General features: G+C 31.4%; 1 non-coding gene across 1 annotated transcript; it reads right to left on the bottom strand.

The window, feature by feature from the left end:
* Positions 1 to 15358: 15358 nt before the first annotated feature.
* TRNAS-GCU (transfer RNA serine (anticodon GCU)) lies at positions 15359 to 15440 on the bottom strand. The gene has a single exon. It is a non-coding gene; the product is annotated as a tRNA-Ser (tRNA).
* Positions 15441 to 17470: the final 2030 nt, after the last annotated feature.

The following is a 17470-nucleotide window of genomic DNA, read 5'->3' as shown; positions in this document are numbered from 1 at the left end:
CAAGGTAGTTTCATAGGCCCTGACCGAATTCAAATTAACAATACCAGAAGCGGGTAGACGAATGGTTTTCAATAAGGCATCTTTCTCAGCCGGCACAATTTTCATTTGACTAGCATCTAGTAGAGTAGTGTTCGTGCCAAAGTTCTTAAAGACACCTCGTTAGTAAATGCGAGGTTTCCATAAAGGCATCTCGGTAAAAAGGGTAAATATTTTGTCATTAAGTGTTGCGTTGGATGAAGAGGATCCGAAAATATTTTTTACCCTTTATTAACGACTTTTATTTAGTTATAAAAATAAATTATTGCCATATTCGGTTTTGAGCGAAGCGTATTATGGGCCTCTACGAAGTGGATGTTATAATAATAGACCTTTTTACGAGAAAAGGTTGTTACTCATTTTCCCAATACGTTGAATCCTTGCTATGGTCCATACATGCATTGAAAATCAACATGTAGATGTGGGATCGAATCCTCACCCACAGCTTCAGTGACAAGCGTTCTAGTAACTACATCACCATAAGATCATTATTTATAATATTTTGTTGCATGAAGTAAACGCTAAAAATAGTATGCTATTGTTTAGTTTGTTTTAAAATATAGTTAGAGGTATGTAATTAACGTAGTTCTATGGAGGTAATTAATAATTATCTAGTAGATAATTACCTATAAATGTTTTCTTTTTATTTATGTGTGTAGATAATTACTATGACATAATTTTGATGGTTCACTTGTTGAAACATGCTAACCCCGATAGGTAGATGATTACATAAATTTCTGATACAGCTTATTACCTAATATGGATTAATTCTAAACAAAAATAAACAGTTTCGACATCTTTGTTTATGTTACTGACACAGACTGACAGTTTTATTGGATTTCCGTGTTCATGTATTCAAAAAAGCTTGAATTGTGATATCGACTACTTTATTGGATAAGAAAAGTCGGAGCCTTTTACCTGCACCGATCTCTTGGCAGGGTGGTGGCTCGCGACACCTGCGTTTGTGTCAACTTATTTACGATCGTCACAACTCCGCAGCGCTATTGTAATATATTTATTTCAATCGATATTTTCAACCAATGACAATATAAAACAGACACGCGAAACCATCGATAACCTATCTTTAGTTACTTTTATAATAATTTTCAATGAGATGATACATTTTGTATATTATATTATTTTATTGCTATAGATTGCCCTCATGATGGGCTTGGAGCCTGAACCACTGTCAATATCTCACTTAACTCACAATCTATATAAGTAGTAAGTAATTGATAAAAAAAATGTTTCAAATTCATTCTTATACTATTTTTTTAAATTTTGATACAGATATCAATATTGATCATTCAGTAGATTAGATTATACGCTTCACAACTTTGCACTCCGGCACTAGGGTGATAACGATGAAATATATTGTAAAAATATTTTTTTACATACTTATATTATTATCAATTTATTTATTTATTACTACATATTATATTAATACAAGTGAATATCATTTGATCTCACTTTATGCGAGGTGATCAGGCAAATAGGCGTATCGGTGTACTAAAAAGTGCAACGTTATGAAGCGTATACTCTACCAACCCAATTAACCAATAAATTAATTTTGGAATTAAACATACTAAATTCCACAATTCTTGTAACTCAACATTGATATAAAAAATAACCCTAACTTATGACGATGTCACATGAATGGTGAATGTATTGTTGATTAAAATTTTAATTCATCTGATATGAATATGTGATATGATGGCAGATCAATCTTGACTACGTGTTAAAGTATCACTTGTTGATGGTAAAAATAAATAAAAAAATAAAAAATTTGGAACAATCATAATTATACTTAGTGATAAATTCACCTAGATTTATCTATAATGTCATAAACAATAATTAAAAATCAAATTAGGTACTTATATTAGAAAATAACCATTCTCTAACATTTTAAAAATTAAATAATTGATAACAGTGTATGATAACAAAAATATACATAGGTCATCAATTTTAATTATTAGAAATATCTATTAAATACTGCATGAATGCTCCACCCCACTCAAACGACAGAAAATTGGTCCTGGTCCGCAATGCAGTCCCGTCGACTGACTGATCTGCGAGTGTGACAGGATTGCAATGCGCCATATCAAACGCTTCAGTTTCAATTTTCGTTTTAATCTGATGAACAAAATTACACCAGTGGCTAAAGTAGTTTCACTACAAAACTTGAGTATTTTGGACGTATACGAAAGGAAACTCAATGAAAAAGTAGACGTCGATAGAAGGCGAAGAATTATAATTGTTGAAGAATTTATTTATTAAGAAGAATTTATTTATGAAGAATTTTGTTGTTACGGACAACAGTTTCAAATGCTGATAATTCAGCGTCCAACATTTAAAAAAAATAATAAGAAAATTAGAATGGCCGCGTGGTAACGTATCCGGATGGCAAGTAGAAGATCTCGGATTAAAATCTCGTGTAATTTATAACAACAAGTATAATTCTCACGATTTAAGACTGTAATATGTACACTTCCTTAATTTAACATACTAACATAATAGTTTTGAAACAATTGTATCATGCAAAATATGGTGCCTGACAGCACTTTTTTCAAGATTTTTTCTATATGTTTCTGAGGTGTTTCCAAAATATGTATTTTCAAGAAATAATGTTACATTCTTAAATCGTATGAATTAGTTTTAGAATAAAAAAGTCGATTTTAAATAAATTTATTGATTTTTCATATCAGTTGAAAATGTTATGCCAAGCGCACGAAACTGGTACTGATATTTATTGAAGTACGTAGAATAAGTGTCACCCATGATGATGGATGAGCGGTAACGAGACGGCTTTCAATGCCGTGGATCCCAGGTTGGAATTCCGCGTCTGGCAAGATTAACGTATTGGTTTTGAATATATGTTTGAATCCAGTACATAGGACCTAATAGCTTAAGCAAGTGGCTAACATCCATTTCTTATTAAAAAAATGTTACTGGATTGTAGAGCCAATTAAAAAAGGTTTTGAATTATTTGTCATATTTTTTCTTTATAGTACCTAGTTACTCGTAACTAAAATTTTCAGTGCTGACTCGTTTCCCAATTTAATTGGTATACAACGTTTATTGTGATCTAATAAAGAATATCAAGGTTCATAACATATATTTGAGATTTATTAGTTTCTGACCTCTGATGCAACCTGTTTATAAGATTATCTGAGTTATCGGTTTATTGTTGTTTTGTGAGTTATGTAGCGTTTATTTGCAACCAGCAATTTTATTGCGGAAAGACTCAATGGATATATATAATAAAATATTACATTCTATACGAAATACAGTTTCAGAGTTTGCCTCTAGGACAATAAAGGTGTGAGCGGTAAAGAGGTCTTTTGATATAATCTACACATAACGCTATAGGTACCTACTCAATATAATGACTTCAATATACCTGAACGATCGCATGATTACATTATAGGTACATGATCATTTTGATATACTATCAATACATACAGGGCCGCGCCAAGGATAGTTGTCGCTCGGGTGCCAACACAAAATTGCTACCCCATTTGATTTCAAATTCAACTTTACTTTTATATTCGTAGAGTAACTGCCAAAAGTTTTTAAGTTTCAAAGTCATGTTATGGAGTAACTGAAATTTGAATGTTTGACATGCCATCTAAAATCAGGCAAAATGCTAATTTCTTTCTGCTCTATTTTCCTGTTCTATATCTTGATTTTTTTTCTAGCATACATATTTATAAATAGACATATAATCCGATGTTAACTCTAAATACCTAAATTATCGAATAACAAAGTTTTGGCAACAACCCCACAATTAGTGAATTTTACAAATTATAAATTTAAGGCGTTCACAACATGACATTTAAAAATAAATAAATATATTATTACGCAGTATTAGAGAAACAGTATAATGAGTGAATAGGTACAAAAATTATAAAGTAGATACGTGGAAGTATACCGAATGATCTAAGTGGACCGTATTTTAAGAATTTATAAAACAACACCCATCTATAAATACTTATCTCACGTGGGTGGAATATATCGACATCCGAAAGAAACTTGGTTGAACAGAGTTATTGCCCTCCCAATTGGCATCACCAATGGCAAGTTAGTTCTGCACCTTAAGAGAACAAACATAGTGATGCTCCCGATTTCTAAGGTAGTTAGTTATCAGGAACACGCAGAGATCTCATTTTCACCGCTTATAAGTCGGAAAAATGCGTGGTATATGTTATAGTCATAGATCGGAGATCCTGAACACAAAAATAAGACTATTATTTTCTTTCGTTGTTTAATTATATTTGATACGTAATTAATTTTAATATTTTTAATCAGCAGTATTTTGCCACCCCTTTATCCTGCCGCCCGGGTGATATACACCCGTAAAACCTTCAGTTGGTGTATCCAAATTCATACATATTATACATGTTAATTATACTCTTATTAAAATAAAAAACCTAATTAATTCAAAAAAATATTTCACATTATATTCTTAATTAAAGAATGTTTCAAGATTAAGTGTGTTACCTTTTCATCTGAGATTTCATACACAAATAGAATCAATGACGAAAATATTGTGAAATATTATTTAAAAAAACGTGTATAAAATAGTTTTCATAATAGGATAATATATTATTATTAATCACCTGGTATCAATGAATTAAAAACTTTCAGCAAACGTCAATTCATGGCATCAGGCCCTAAGGGTAGTGAGGAAATCTGATATAACATAATTTTGAGATGAATGGAAAAGGAGGGGTTATAGAAAATGTGACGTTATAAAATTTTTTTTTGAAAATAAAATATTCCTGGAATCGATCACTTTAAACGAATTGTTTTATAATGAATGGAGTGAAGAGGTTTAAAAATCTGACGTAATTTAGACAGGTGATTAAAGATTTTGTGACGAATTGTATCGATGGGGTTGTCCAAAATATTGAAAATCTCTAAATCTTAAATCCTTACGACTGCGCTATCTTTAAATAGACTCACCACTCACCTACTCCATAAAGCAGTGCTATTCTGTTTCGATTATAAAAACTATCGATATGAAAGTCATAAAAATCATTGGATATAAAGGATAGAAAGGACAAAGGACGTAACCCACACAAATCAAATTTTACAGGAGGCACAAAAACGTTTTTATTATAGTTTTCGGTCAAAGTTAAAATACAAAATAGACATAACCATGCAGTGCATGATAATTAATAATTTGGGTTTTATATATTCTTCTCTGAATAATTGTAGTATTTTTATGTATGACCGTAAGTATATTTTCTAATTTTAAAATATGTATTTTATTGTATCCAGTAAGTAGATAATTATTGCATATGCAATGACGTCATGACATCACCTCATAGATTACCACCGTATTCATCGTTGATGACAAAATTGAGAAGGATCGTTCATTATAATGGCAGATTAATGACGATTGAGGAGTGGGCGGAGTCATCAGAAGGCGCGTCATCAGTCTTGGGAGACGCCTCTCTACTATTTGCAGAGTACCTAATCTTCACCTGTCACTTCGTAAAGCTTGCTCACCAATTACCGCGATTAACACCACCGGATATGTCAAAATGGCAATGAAGAACTGTCGACCTGTCATCAGGAAATTAAATCACCGTAGCGATGATTGTAAAGTAAACCTAGATAATATATAGAAATTTACAGGTGTTTTCCTTTGATTTATTGTGTAGGTAAATCAGTTACTTATAAAATATTATTTTTTCTCTTCTAAGTACGTTTGTTGATATCCTCGTTTACTATTGAGATTTATTTAAGTAATTTTTTAAGCAAACTACTTGTTGATCATTTTCTTTTAAATGTGACAGTTAGAAAAATGACGTATTGAAAATCATTCGTCATACAATGTGCTATTGTTAATTTAAATTCAACCAGAGTCTATGAAAGCACCTTGCAAAACCACTAGAAACTTCTTTTTACGATAGAAAAATTGATTTTCTACAAATTTTAATTCATATTCGATTTTTTTTTTAGTTTTTTCGTAGAACAAATATTTTGTTAGGTCTAAATCCCTGAGCATACATGAAGCGCCTAGTTTCAAAAGCCCCTAAAACGGTTTTTGAAAATTTTTGAGTTAGATAAATGTAGTTAGATGAATATTTTTGTGACCTACGTTAAAGTTCCCACCACCACCCGTCATATATGCACAGCCGTGGATATGCACGGCCGCTTTCTATGACGCTTTATATGATGGCCAAAGATTGAACTTTAAAAAAACGCCAGGATTCGTCAATACGTATCAATCAAAAATTAGGTTAAATTTCAAAACCCGCTAAAATGGTTGGGTATGCTTTTCAAATACCGCTAAAATGGAATACCAAAATACTCTTTAGAATGTAACGAATTAAAAAATAATTACATAAAGTTCACAGATTTAATAGATTAGTTATTGTCATTTTTCTCAAAACTACCTAAAATCGTTTTTCTCATTTTTCTCAGAACTACCTAAAATCGTTTTAGGGGCTTTTGAAACTAGGCGCTTCACATAATAATATTATGTATGCTCATGATATTAACAAATTGAAATATTACGATACGGATTTAGTATACCTACTTATCCTAGCTTGTAAATAGTTAGCTTAACAACTAGATATGTAAAGCTTTATGATTTTCATTTTTCATCATTTTTATTATCATGATTTACGAACAAAATATAAAATTAATTCACTACACAATAAACCCACTGGACATCCTCTTGGAGAATATTATTATAAAAAAAAAAACAGTATTATCGAAAGTCATAACTCACATATTCCGAAAATCAAGTTTTGTGATAATCGCAAAAATCCATCAGAGCACTGTTTTTTATAATTAGAAGAAAGGTATTTAACTTCCTCGAATATTAATGAGTGAGTCGATTTATATTATTATTTTTGAAATATATATAATCCTCCTTAAGCTGCAGGCATACAGCACACTATGAGAAATATAGCTCCCTGATTGCTTAGAAAAGCCTTGATGACAGAACTCACATTATTCATTGAAAAATGTGAGTTATGACACTAACAGCCTACTTTGTCAACATTTTTCACGTAGTTTAAAGTGATTTTTGATAACCAATTATTTTTTTTATCATTATAGATAATGCCTTTAGAATCACGTATATTTAACTCAAAAATGACAAAATTGCAAAATGTGAGTTACGACTCTAAGCGACTCAATTTGATATGAGTTGATTGATTTGAGTTTAAATTCTAATGTAATGCAATAAAATCTGTAGCAATTATTAGTACAACAATAGTATAAGTACCAAATACCGTAGTAAAGATAAATCTTATATTCCTGTGTTTTTCTTGTCGCGACCTCATGACTATGGATTGTGATCTGAACTAGGGAATCCAATCCCGAGCCAAAATTCTGATCCCGGGGTACCGGGATTACAGTTTGACAATCCCGGGATCCTGGGACTGGTCCCGGGATTGGCATTTTTTTCCATTGTTATTATAAAAATTTTGTATTTACAAATAACATTGATAAAATCGGTCAAAAATAAATCTAGTATAATTTATACTATTTAAGACATGTATTGTTAATATTGTATACGTTCAATCTTGGAAATACAAAAGTTTAATGGAGTAAATAATATTGTAATATAAATAATAATGTGAATTTAATATGAGATTGCTGTTTCTGACAGTAAAGACTTAATGAATGGGTCAGCGAGATTTAAAATAGTAAAGCAAATCATGGTGTACTTATGGCCTTTCCGCTTCATAAATCTAATTAGTCACCCAAATATGAAACTGCCGTAAAACGTATGAGATCATGGTGGAATTACTTTGTTAATAGTGCGAAGCATTGTTTTTTTCCAATCTTTCTCATTTTTATTAATTTATGTGAAAAAATAAAATGAATCGGCAACTTACACATGGGTATAAATCAAACTACATTCAAACTCAGTTTATTTCTAATGTAGTTATTTGTTATTAAAAGTATTTTTTCTGTTATATGTTCGTTTTTATTTTATCAATCCCGAAAGTTTCGGGATTATGTTTATCAATCCTGGGATTCAAAGGTATCGAAGATAGCTCGGGATCCCGGGATTGGAATCCCTAATCTGAACGGTTTGGCCTCATGCGTCAAACCACGGTAAACCCGTGGTATACTTTATTTGATAATATATAAAAAAAATAGCGAAAGTAGAGATCGATATTATAATTAATTAATTAAATTTAATATAAATAAACTACCAATGTATATGGTACGATACAATGTTAACATCATTATGATCGGAAAGTTTTTTAATGACTTTTATTTTAAATTGCTGCAAAATGTATTGGCAGTTATAAAAAATACGGATAATCAATCACATGTCTTATTCCAACAAAAATGAAATGCAGTGTGTGCAGGTAGATATCAGCTCGATGTTATTATGTAGGTAAGTATTTGCAGGACGTAGTAAGTGCAGTAGTTGTTAGTGTGTATTGCATTTTCAATGACTAATGTACATTGTCTCTTGTGCAGTTTTTAATCATTTATGTTTTTACACAAAAAGAATCCAAGCGCTTTTCCGATATCTGTAAACTCTCTTAGAAGTATGATTTAATATGTATATAGATAGGATAGTAATTTTATATCTGTAACTCAATACTTATATATAAAATATTATTTTAAATCTGCTAAGTATAGCAAGATAATTAGTACTACATATTGTGTTATATTTTAATTAATACAATACATTTCCACTAAAAATTTACAGTGACCACCATAAAATATATTAAAAAATCATGTTCAATAAAATTATGTATTGTAAATATTGCAATAAAAATATTTTATGTTTAAATACACTAATAAATTAGATCTTTTTAGATCAGAGCTTACTTAGTGATAAGACTGATAATTCATGATGGTTTATAAAATCTTTTATAAAAATATTTTGCTTACATCTTAAATTTTATCAAGAATTAGTACCAATAATTACAAGATAAAAACAACTTTTTATATACCACGTTTATTAATTTTCTGTTGAATCATATAAACTTCTACTACAGTAGTACAGACAATTCTATGTATTAATAATTTAGGACAAATAAGGCAATTATCAACAAATCATTTTTTTGCTATTTTGCAACAAGCAAATATAGAATACTGAAATGTCATTTTGATTTCCATAGTAACGCACGTATATATTAATAATTTAGTTGCTAGGACAACCCCCTTAGCAACCAATAATAGTGGATTGGATTACGGATTTCTTCCGAAATAATTTTTCATACAAAACAGAATTAACTGAAAATGTATTCAATTCTACTTGGAGATGGCTAAAAGTATTAAAAGAATGCATTGGCATCGTGTTTTATATATTCCAAAAGTTTCAATTGTCTAGCTAGTTGGGAAGTTAGTTAAAAATCGATTTCAAGATTTGTACTGGATAAACAACCACCGGACAAACAAGAATACGAGCTAAGAAAAACGTGGTAAAAATGAAGGTACATATGAATGTATAAGAAGGTATATTTTTTACTAAAACTATGAAGTAGGAAAATAAAATATTTTGAATTATAATTCCTGCTATTAAATTTTAAATTAGAATTAAATATCATTGAATGTCTTGACCATAAAACAGATTAATTATTACTAATATACAAATTCAAAAATCAGTCACCATAGACCAAGCCTATAAAGACAGTTTTGATTTATGATTTAATGATACTCCAGGCCATAAAACGCAAGAAATATAAAACCGCTGAGTCTCCTTAAATTTTGATAATATTGAATGAACCTTTCGTTTAGGTACGTAACAAACTTTAATGCACATTATGATAAAGACATAAATTAATATTGAAGATGACTTGGTAACGTTTATCTGCACTTCTCTTATTTTTGAGTTCTTTGGTCTTAACAATGTGTAAAAATATACAACCTAAACCCTAGTATACGTATTTTAATGTGCAGTGGCGTAGATATGAAAACAATAATTTATAAATAATCTTATATAAATAAATAAATTTCACCATGAATACAATAACAATGTGTATGAGAATTTGTTATTACCTAGCTCTATACATGCCCTGAATTTAAGTACACACTGTACAAAACTGAAAAAAATAACATTTAAATTTGACACAAATCCACTGAACACCTTACAAGGCTTCTGTTCCATAGTGGGCAAATATCGGTAGAGACATACACTCCATTGAAATAATAGATGTTTACTCTTTACACGGCTTATAAATTATACGAGTATTATGAGAGAAATTGCCAGATTAAATACATTTTAAACATAAATTACCATTTTAATTCTTAAGTGGATCACGTGTCCATCGATAGTACCTAATATTAATATTTTTAGCGAGAAATTGTTGTCATTCATTATTTCAAACCATTTTGCGTCTTTGCAATGCTGTATTTATTCGGCTATACTCAGGGCTCGAAATGGACCGGAGCGCACCGGAGCGCCGTTCCTGTTCGTGAAATCGGTAAAATTATCGCTCCGTCTCGTGGAAAAAATAATTTGACCGTCTGAGCTAGATAGGTCATATAATAGAAAAACGAACACACTTATTTTTATGAAATACACATAAAATTTGATAAATAAACTAAATATCTCCAGAAAACTGTCGAGCGCTCCGCTTCGTAAACTTTTCCATTTCGAGCGCTGGCTATACTATAGTGAGAACTTTAATCCCATTAATAATTAATGTAACTATTGAGTTTTTTTAAATACATATCAATATATTAATTTTCATTTACCATTTTGCAAAATTGGTTATAAATTGATTCTAACGTCTTGTTTTATGTCAAATTTGTTTAATTGAAAAATCGTCATTTCTAAGCTTTTGATAGTACCTACCTATAAGTATTCCAAAATTGCACGTCACTGAAAGTATGTATATGCTATATGGTAGGTACCATGCGTTGATGGAACTTGCGTATATGTTTGCAAAGTGCGGAGCAAAAACGTCCGATCAATCACGTCCACCAGCCAGTGGCGTGCTTCGCATCCTGAGTAGACTGCAACAGATGAACTTGTGCAGGGCAGAACTCGAGAAAATAATGTTTATTTTCTATTTTATAGATTTTTATTTTACATCTAAATCTAATTAAGTTAATGAAAATCAGTGGCGTTAAAAGCTTTTGGGTGTTGACGGGGCCTCATTTGCCAAAATTCCATTGTTGAATCAATATTTTATTTGGCCGTTATCATTCTCGATTTCATCTCTATACTTGTAACTTTGTCTTTCCAGTTAATGCCAACCAAACATGCATCTGAAAACCCACCTTTCGGTAGTTAAAGTTCTCTAAAAGTTGTATCTATGAGTGTTTATGCCTCCTCTCTAAATAGTTGGATCGATAATATATATTATTTTCTTCATATGTGTAACAGGCGTAGGTACTGGGCTTCTTAACTCGGAAGTTTAGTCAAAAGGTAAGATGGCGTCGGTATTTACTGTGAGTGAAATTTCAACAATAAAAACATATATTTACGTTAGTTTTATTCGGGAAATCTTCTTCACGTCTGTGGTAATAACTAATGAAATTCATTTAAGCAATACGTACTCAGTGTTCTTTTCTAATTCGACCCGAATAATAAGTCGTCCACCGATTTGCAACATATTCATCAAAAGTATAATGTAATAAACTCGCTATATAGGCACATATCTCTGAACACCATCGTAATAAGTGATCCAACAACCCAAGGCGAATCCTAGCCTCATCTAAAAACTGCCTCCATCTCCCCCTATTCTGGACCACTCTGGCATCTTTGTTGACGCCGCCCAACCTCAGTAGTCTGCACCTGCCAGTTGATCTCCGACCGTCCAGTTTGGTATCCAGGATTCCCCTCGGTTATTGAACACTGTCTATTTTTGCTACATTTTACATGTTTCGGAACCATTTTCTGTATTAAAAAATAGCGAAATGGAGAGAGAGATGTGACTGTATAACCTTTCCTTGGCAGACGAGATGCTACCACTTCAATGCATTCATAGTTTGGACGACTATAATCCGCATACAAATCGAAGTAACTAGAGCAAATGATACTTTACGTGAAATTCCAATATAACTTGAGGAATCCGCGGAATGGTTGCTTCGTTCAAATGAACCACGAATGACGTATTTAAAACTAATGTCACTAATGTATAAGTAACCTTAGTTGAAAATTGGTTCCACAGTTATAAATTAATTTAATTTAAAAATAGTAGGTACATAGTTTTTTTTTATATTTGAGTCATGTATTTCCAAAATTCACCTTGTCCATTTTGGTTTGTATTGAGATATTCACAAAAACCTGTATGGAATGTATTACCGTTTTTTCTTGGGCCCAATGGGCGGGTACTTTTAATAATTTTAACTGCAGAGCTTTTTCAATCAAACACTTGAAAGTTTTTCGGAACAAGATATACTTTCACGTATTGAGTGAAAGTTTCAAAATACTCACTGTATTACAGTGGAAAAGACAATATTTGATAATAGCCACCAGACGGACAAGATGCATTTTGAAATTGGACGATGTTTTTCAAACGGTATATTGACTGAAAAGACTAGTTTTAGGATTTTTTTATAGAATATGTGTGTGCCCTTTTTAAATAAAGAATAAAATTGTGTATTCAGTTTATTTTCTGTCAAAATTGGCCAAAATGATTTTTTGGAAATGGGTGACTCTTTTGTTTCCATAACAAAACATCTTCGCTATGAACTCTTATGTTTAGTGTATATTTATTCATAGGTATAAACTTTTCTTAATAATATTTAAATTTCTCTTGTCCACTACATCCCTGGAATGTCAATACGAAACTTATTAGAGTAATGACGTGATGTGTATTTATACTCGATACTAGCAATTATCTCTAAGTCTTTACGTACGCTTTCTGTGAAAGCCTCTCGTGGTGACAAAAAACTTCAGCGTTGAATGCCGGGGCATCTGCGATACCTTCTTCAATCTGCGCAAATGCCAGCATTACCAATGCGACAACCATACACATTGCTCTCTGTACAGCAGACAATGGCAAAGACACATTTCGGTATTTCGTCTTTTTTCATTTTTGGAAATTGGCGAAATACTCTGATCCGAAAAAAGATGACAAATAACCGATATTTTGTCAAATTTTCGACAGTTTTCTTTGATTTTTATGAGATCATTATACTCGTACGAATGAACAACCATTGTCTGCAGTATACGTTTTTAAATCACGAACTTTTACTGATTTAAAAAACGTGTTTATATTAAATCGTTTTATATAAACTAGAAATCAGTACATAACACACAAATATTTCCTCAAGTACAACTGCTGACCATGTGCTATTATACTATCCACAACATAACTAGTCACTTCATACACGCAAAAATCATCATGGTTTTCCATCCATGAATTGTTCAACAAAACATTATTTTAAGGACGTAAAAATTGTATAGGTATTATTTGAAAGTGAATACATAATTATAGTATTTTATTATTTATAGATGCTCTCAACGTAAACGAGAGATAGAATATTCGTTTTGGTAAGTGACATGCTATAAAAATTTTATTATATGATATTGTAATTCTAATTTTCTAATACCTATATTAATCATGTCTTTGGTGTCATGATGACCTCATCATGATGATCCCACGAGAACATTATACTAAAATCGACAATTTTCAACGAATTTATTTTAAACGAATAGCGGAGGAGGTTGAAATATATGACGTAATTTAGACAGAGGCTTAATACTTTGTGACAGAATGTGACAATCGGGCGAAGGGCGGTCAAAAATACCCAAAATTATATTATGAGATTTAAGGATCGAGTGAAATTAAATCAGTTTGGAGAGACCTTCAACTTCAAAGATGCTTGTACTTTTTAAATTATGTACTTACTAATTTTACTGAATTATAATTATTATTCAGCCAACGCAAAAAAAATATCCATTGTTTAATTTGTTTCAATAAAATTCACCTGTATTCGACTTACAACCTTTACATAACTCTGGTGTTCTTCAGAAATAAGTGCATACGTTTACACATCAGTTTTTTGTTCTTGTTATTCCTCTACAGAATTTCTAACTAGGTATTCACAAGTGTAAACAGTGATGTTGGAACATGTGGAGAGAAATTTTCACTCGTCCAACAGTTGGAAGCAATGGGGAAAAAAGAATGCCCAGTGGTATTGCGGGAATGTGCTCCGTTCCTACTCATTTCTTTAGAAGAGTTTAATACGTCAGTCCGTGTTTTGCGAGATGAGGCTGCATTCTGAACGGTGTATTTGATTTTATCAGTTAATGATCGAATGAAGCCATTTATTACAATTAATAAATTGCTTTATAGGTATGTCTTCCGTGAACAATTAAAATTATTATAATTTAACGACACAGAAATACATATCAGTATAATATACTGTATTGTTTAAGGGACCGTATGCCGAAAATGTAGGTATGTTACATGTCATTATGAATCACTTTTTTTAACCTATAAATCAATGCCACATAGAATATAGTGATACCGTAGAATTGTATTAATGTAAACGTCATCGTTTTAAAGTCATATTTAGTATGTACCTACACTACGCCATCTTTAGATTAATAAAGCCTAAGCATAAATTTTTGCACAAGCAACGAGTGATCCACTTTTCAGCTGTCAAAATCAGTTCCCAGATTGCTTGACGTATTTATTCGCCCTTTCTCGTTTTAAATTGAATTATAAAAAATTCTCAAATCAAATATATTAAGTATCAGTGTTATTTATAAATAATATACATTCCTGTTCATTCATCGGCTGTCAAAGTCACACTAGTCCTTCACATAAAAACCGGTGGTAATATCGATTTCCAAAAAATATGTACCATTGATCTATGCATTACATTTGTAGAAAGTGTTTTAATGCTAGTGTATTATTTATCATGTAACTCATCTATCCAAATCAAACCATTCCTTGTATGAATTCGACAGACGCGTCAGTATGAGCACTCTATAGAATAATGACATGTCAGCCATAGACAACAACGGGAGGGGAGTTTAAAGGAAGACCAGTCATTGTGAGTGTATCGGCTTTCTACTTGAGTCGGCAATGACCTACATCAAATTGACATGGTTATCGTAACCTTTTAAAATTATTCTTTTGTTAAAACCCACGTTCATTACATTGACTTCTTATTTTAGAAAAATCGTTTTTTCAATATTCTTTTACGCTATCATTATTTATTCATATGGTCGTGGAATACTATATTAAGAAAAGAAAGTGCATCATAATGAAATATGCATATCACCTACAAAGTCTACGGATTATTCAGGCCTAACTCAAAAAGAACATCAAATTCTTCATTTTAGATGTGCAAACATGCTACTTAAGGCATGAACTATTTATATTTTATGACAAGAAAAAACGTGATAAAAATAATCAAAAACATTCGACGAGGATGGGATTCGAACCCACGCGTGCAGAGCACATTGGATTAGCAGTCCAACGCCTTAACCTCTCGGCCACCTCGTCTTGCGCAATGTGCGCGAAAATTAAAATTCAGAACAAAATCGTCATTATTTTTTTGGTTTAAATTAAAAAATATATCAGTATGCACATTGTAATAAGTTATTAATTACGAGTGTACTTACTACAAACACCGGATGCATCAGCTGTATACACAAAGTGCCTATGGAGAATGGTTCAATATTACTAATAATATTTTTATGTCTTCGCGACACATATTATCAATTTATTGTAATGCGTATGTACTTATACAAAATTACTTATCGGTTGACACTCGCGATTTGTTTTTTCTTATCAATAGTTCATAGGTCGAGTTTTTAATTATGATGCAAATATAAAGTCATAATATGGAAATTAAATGAAAGATAATTAATAATTAATAATTTGTAACCTATTAATTAACAAATAACGACAATGAATGAATCCGGCCTTAATCAAGCCATAGTAGTCAAAAATATTCGTTTATCTATAAAATATCTATAATAATTATACCATTAAACCATACATAGTTTTAGATATTTTATAGATAGAAGAATATTTTTATCGACTATAGTTTGGAATAGGCAGGGCTTACTGAATAAAAAAAAACTAAACGACACTACCCGTAATATTATTATGTATTATTAATTCAACGAAAACAAATAAGTATGAATGAAAAACTTTTTACTATTTTTGTCGGATCGCCCACAGCATACCTAAACTATTATGTTTTGGTTTAGGCAACGTTTAAATGAATTTTAAAAACTAACCAGCACCATCTAAAATTTTTAGTCCAATGAAAACAAATAAGTATGACTGACAAAGTTTAGTTTGAATTATTTATGTCGAATCTTAACAGCTTACCTCCACCCATCTCCACTGGTCATGGCCCCCAGGCTAGGATCTTTGACGGACCCCCTACCTATCGCAAAAGATAAAGGCAGTGTGACGCTCTACAGTAGCGTTTTCCAAATGGTGTACGCGGTAAAATTAATATGTACCTATTTTTTCTATAATCTAAGGTACCTATATTTAGTGTTTTTTTGTATATTTGAATTATGGAGTTGTTGAGTATCGATACACAATTAAAAATTGTATCGTACAACCACATAATTTTAAATAATATTGAAGATCAATAGCGCCGCAGGCGACTTTTTTTTACTGTTCGAGAGAATTTGTGATGTGTGTTTAAATCACTTATCTGTCGATTCGCCACACCAGGCCCTTCATGAGCTTGGGCCCCCAGGCTAGAACCCTGTGGAGGTCATGCAACTGGTAGAGGATCGATTGTCCTCAAGGGAAGCGAGTCTGGCATCGGAGATTCTCGAAAAATAGGTCAATCAAACAGATCATCTGCTGCCAAGAGCCAGTCTCATATACAAAACATAGAAAGCCTGGAAAAAAAAGAAAAACTGAAACCATGGTTGTGCGCACCTGAGACAATGTGGTAAATGGTAAAATATAGAATAGGTACATTATTTTTATGACAGGAAAATCAACTAAAATAAAATTTTAACTAGATCCTACAAGCTGAAGAAAATGTTTGCTAACTTCTGAAGCAATACTAGTTATTGAAGACCCGACATGGTGAAGAGAATTGATATCTAAGCTCACCACCCGCCTAGGTCGTGCAGCAGTAATATCTGGACCGTATCTTTCTATATCAATTAATTGGCACTAAGTAACATACACTTTATTTGAATAGTATGTGATCGATAAACAACTGACTATTGGTAGGTACCAACACGAATTAAAAAAAAAACTTAACAGATTTTAGAGACTTAATATATACTTAAATAATATATAAAAAGCTTGTAATCAGTTTCGTTTTCCAAAGAGCAATATTGTCTACATTTCATATGTGATCAATAAATATTGCAATATTTAAATATATTCTGTGTACGAAAAATAGCGCCTCTTGAAAATTTTATTCCAAATTGACCAATAAATTGTGGTCTGGTCACGATTTAAAACACTTATGTATTTACTTGCAATCCTGCATGCTAACATAACGTCGTAAAGCACAACTTGTGTGAGCTTTCCATATAAACTAAGTA

This window comes from Rhyacophila brunnea, unplaced genomic scaffold (genome assembly GCF_057557595.1).
Source record: "Rhyacophila brunnea isolate RB1 unplaced genomic scaffold, BYU_Rbru_1.0 scaffold_2, whole genome shotgun sequence".
NCBI classification, from domain to species: Eukaryota; Metazoa; Arthropoda; class Insecta; order Trichoptera; family Rhyacophilidae; genus Rhyacophila; species Rhyacophila brunnea.
This window is presented reverse-complemented; position numbering and strand designations above follow the sequence as displayed.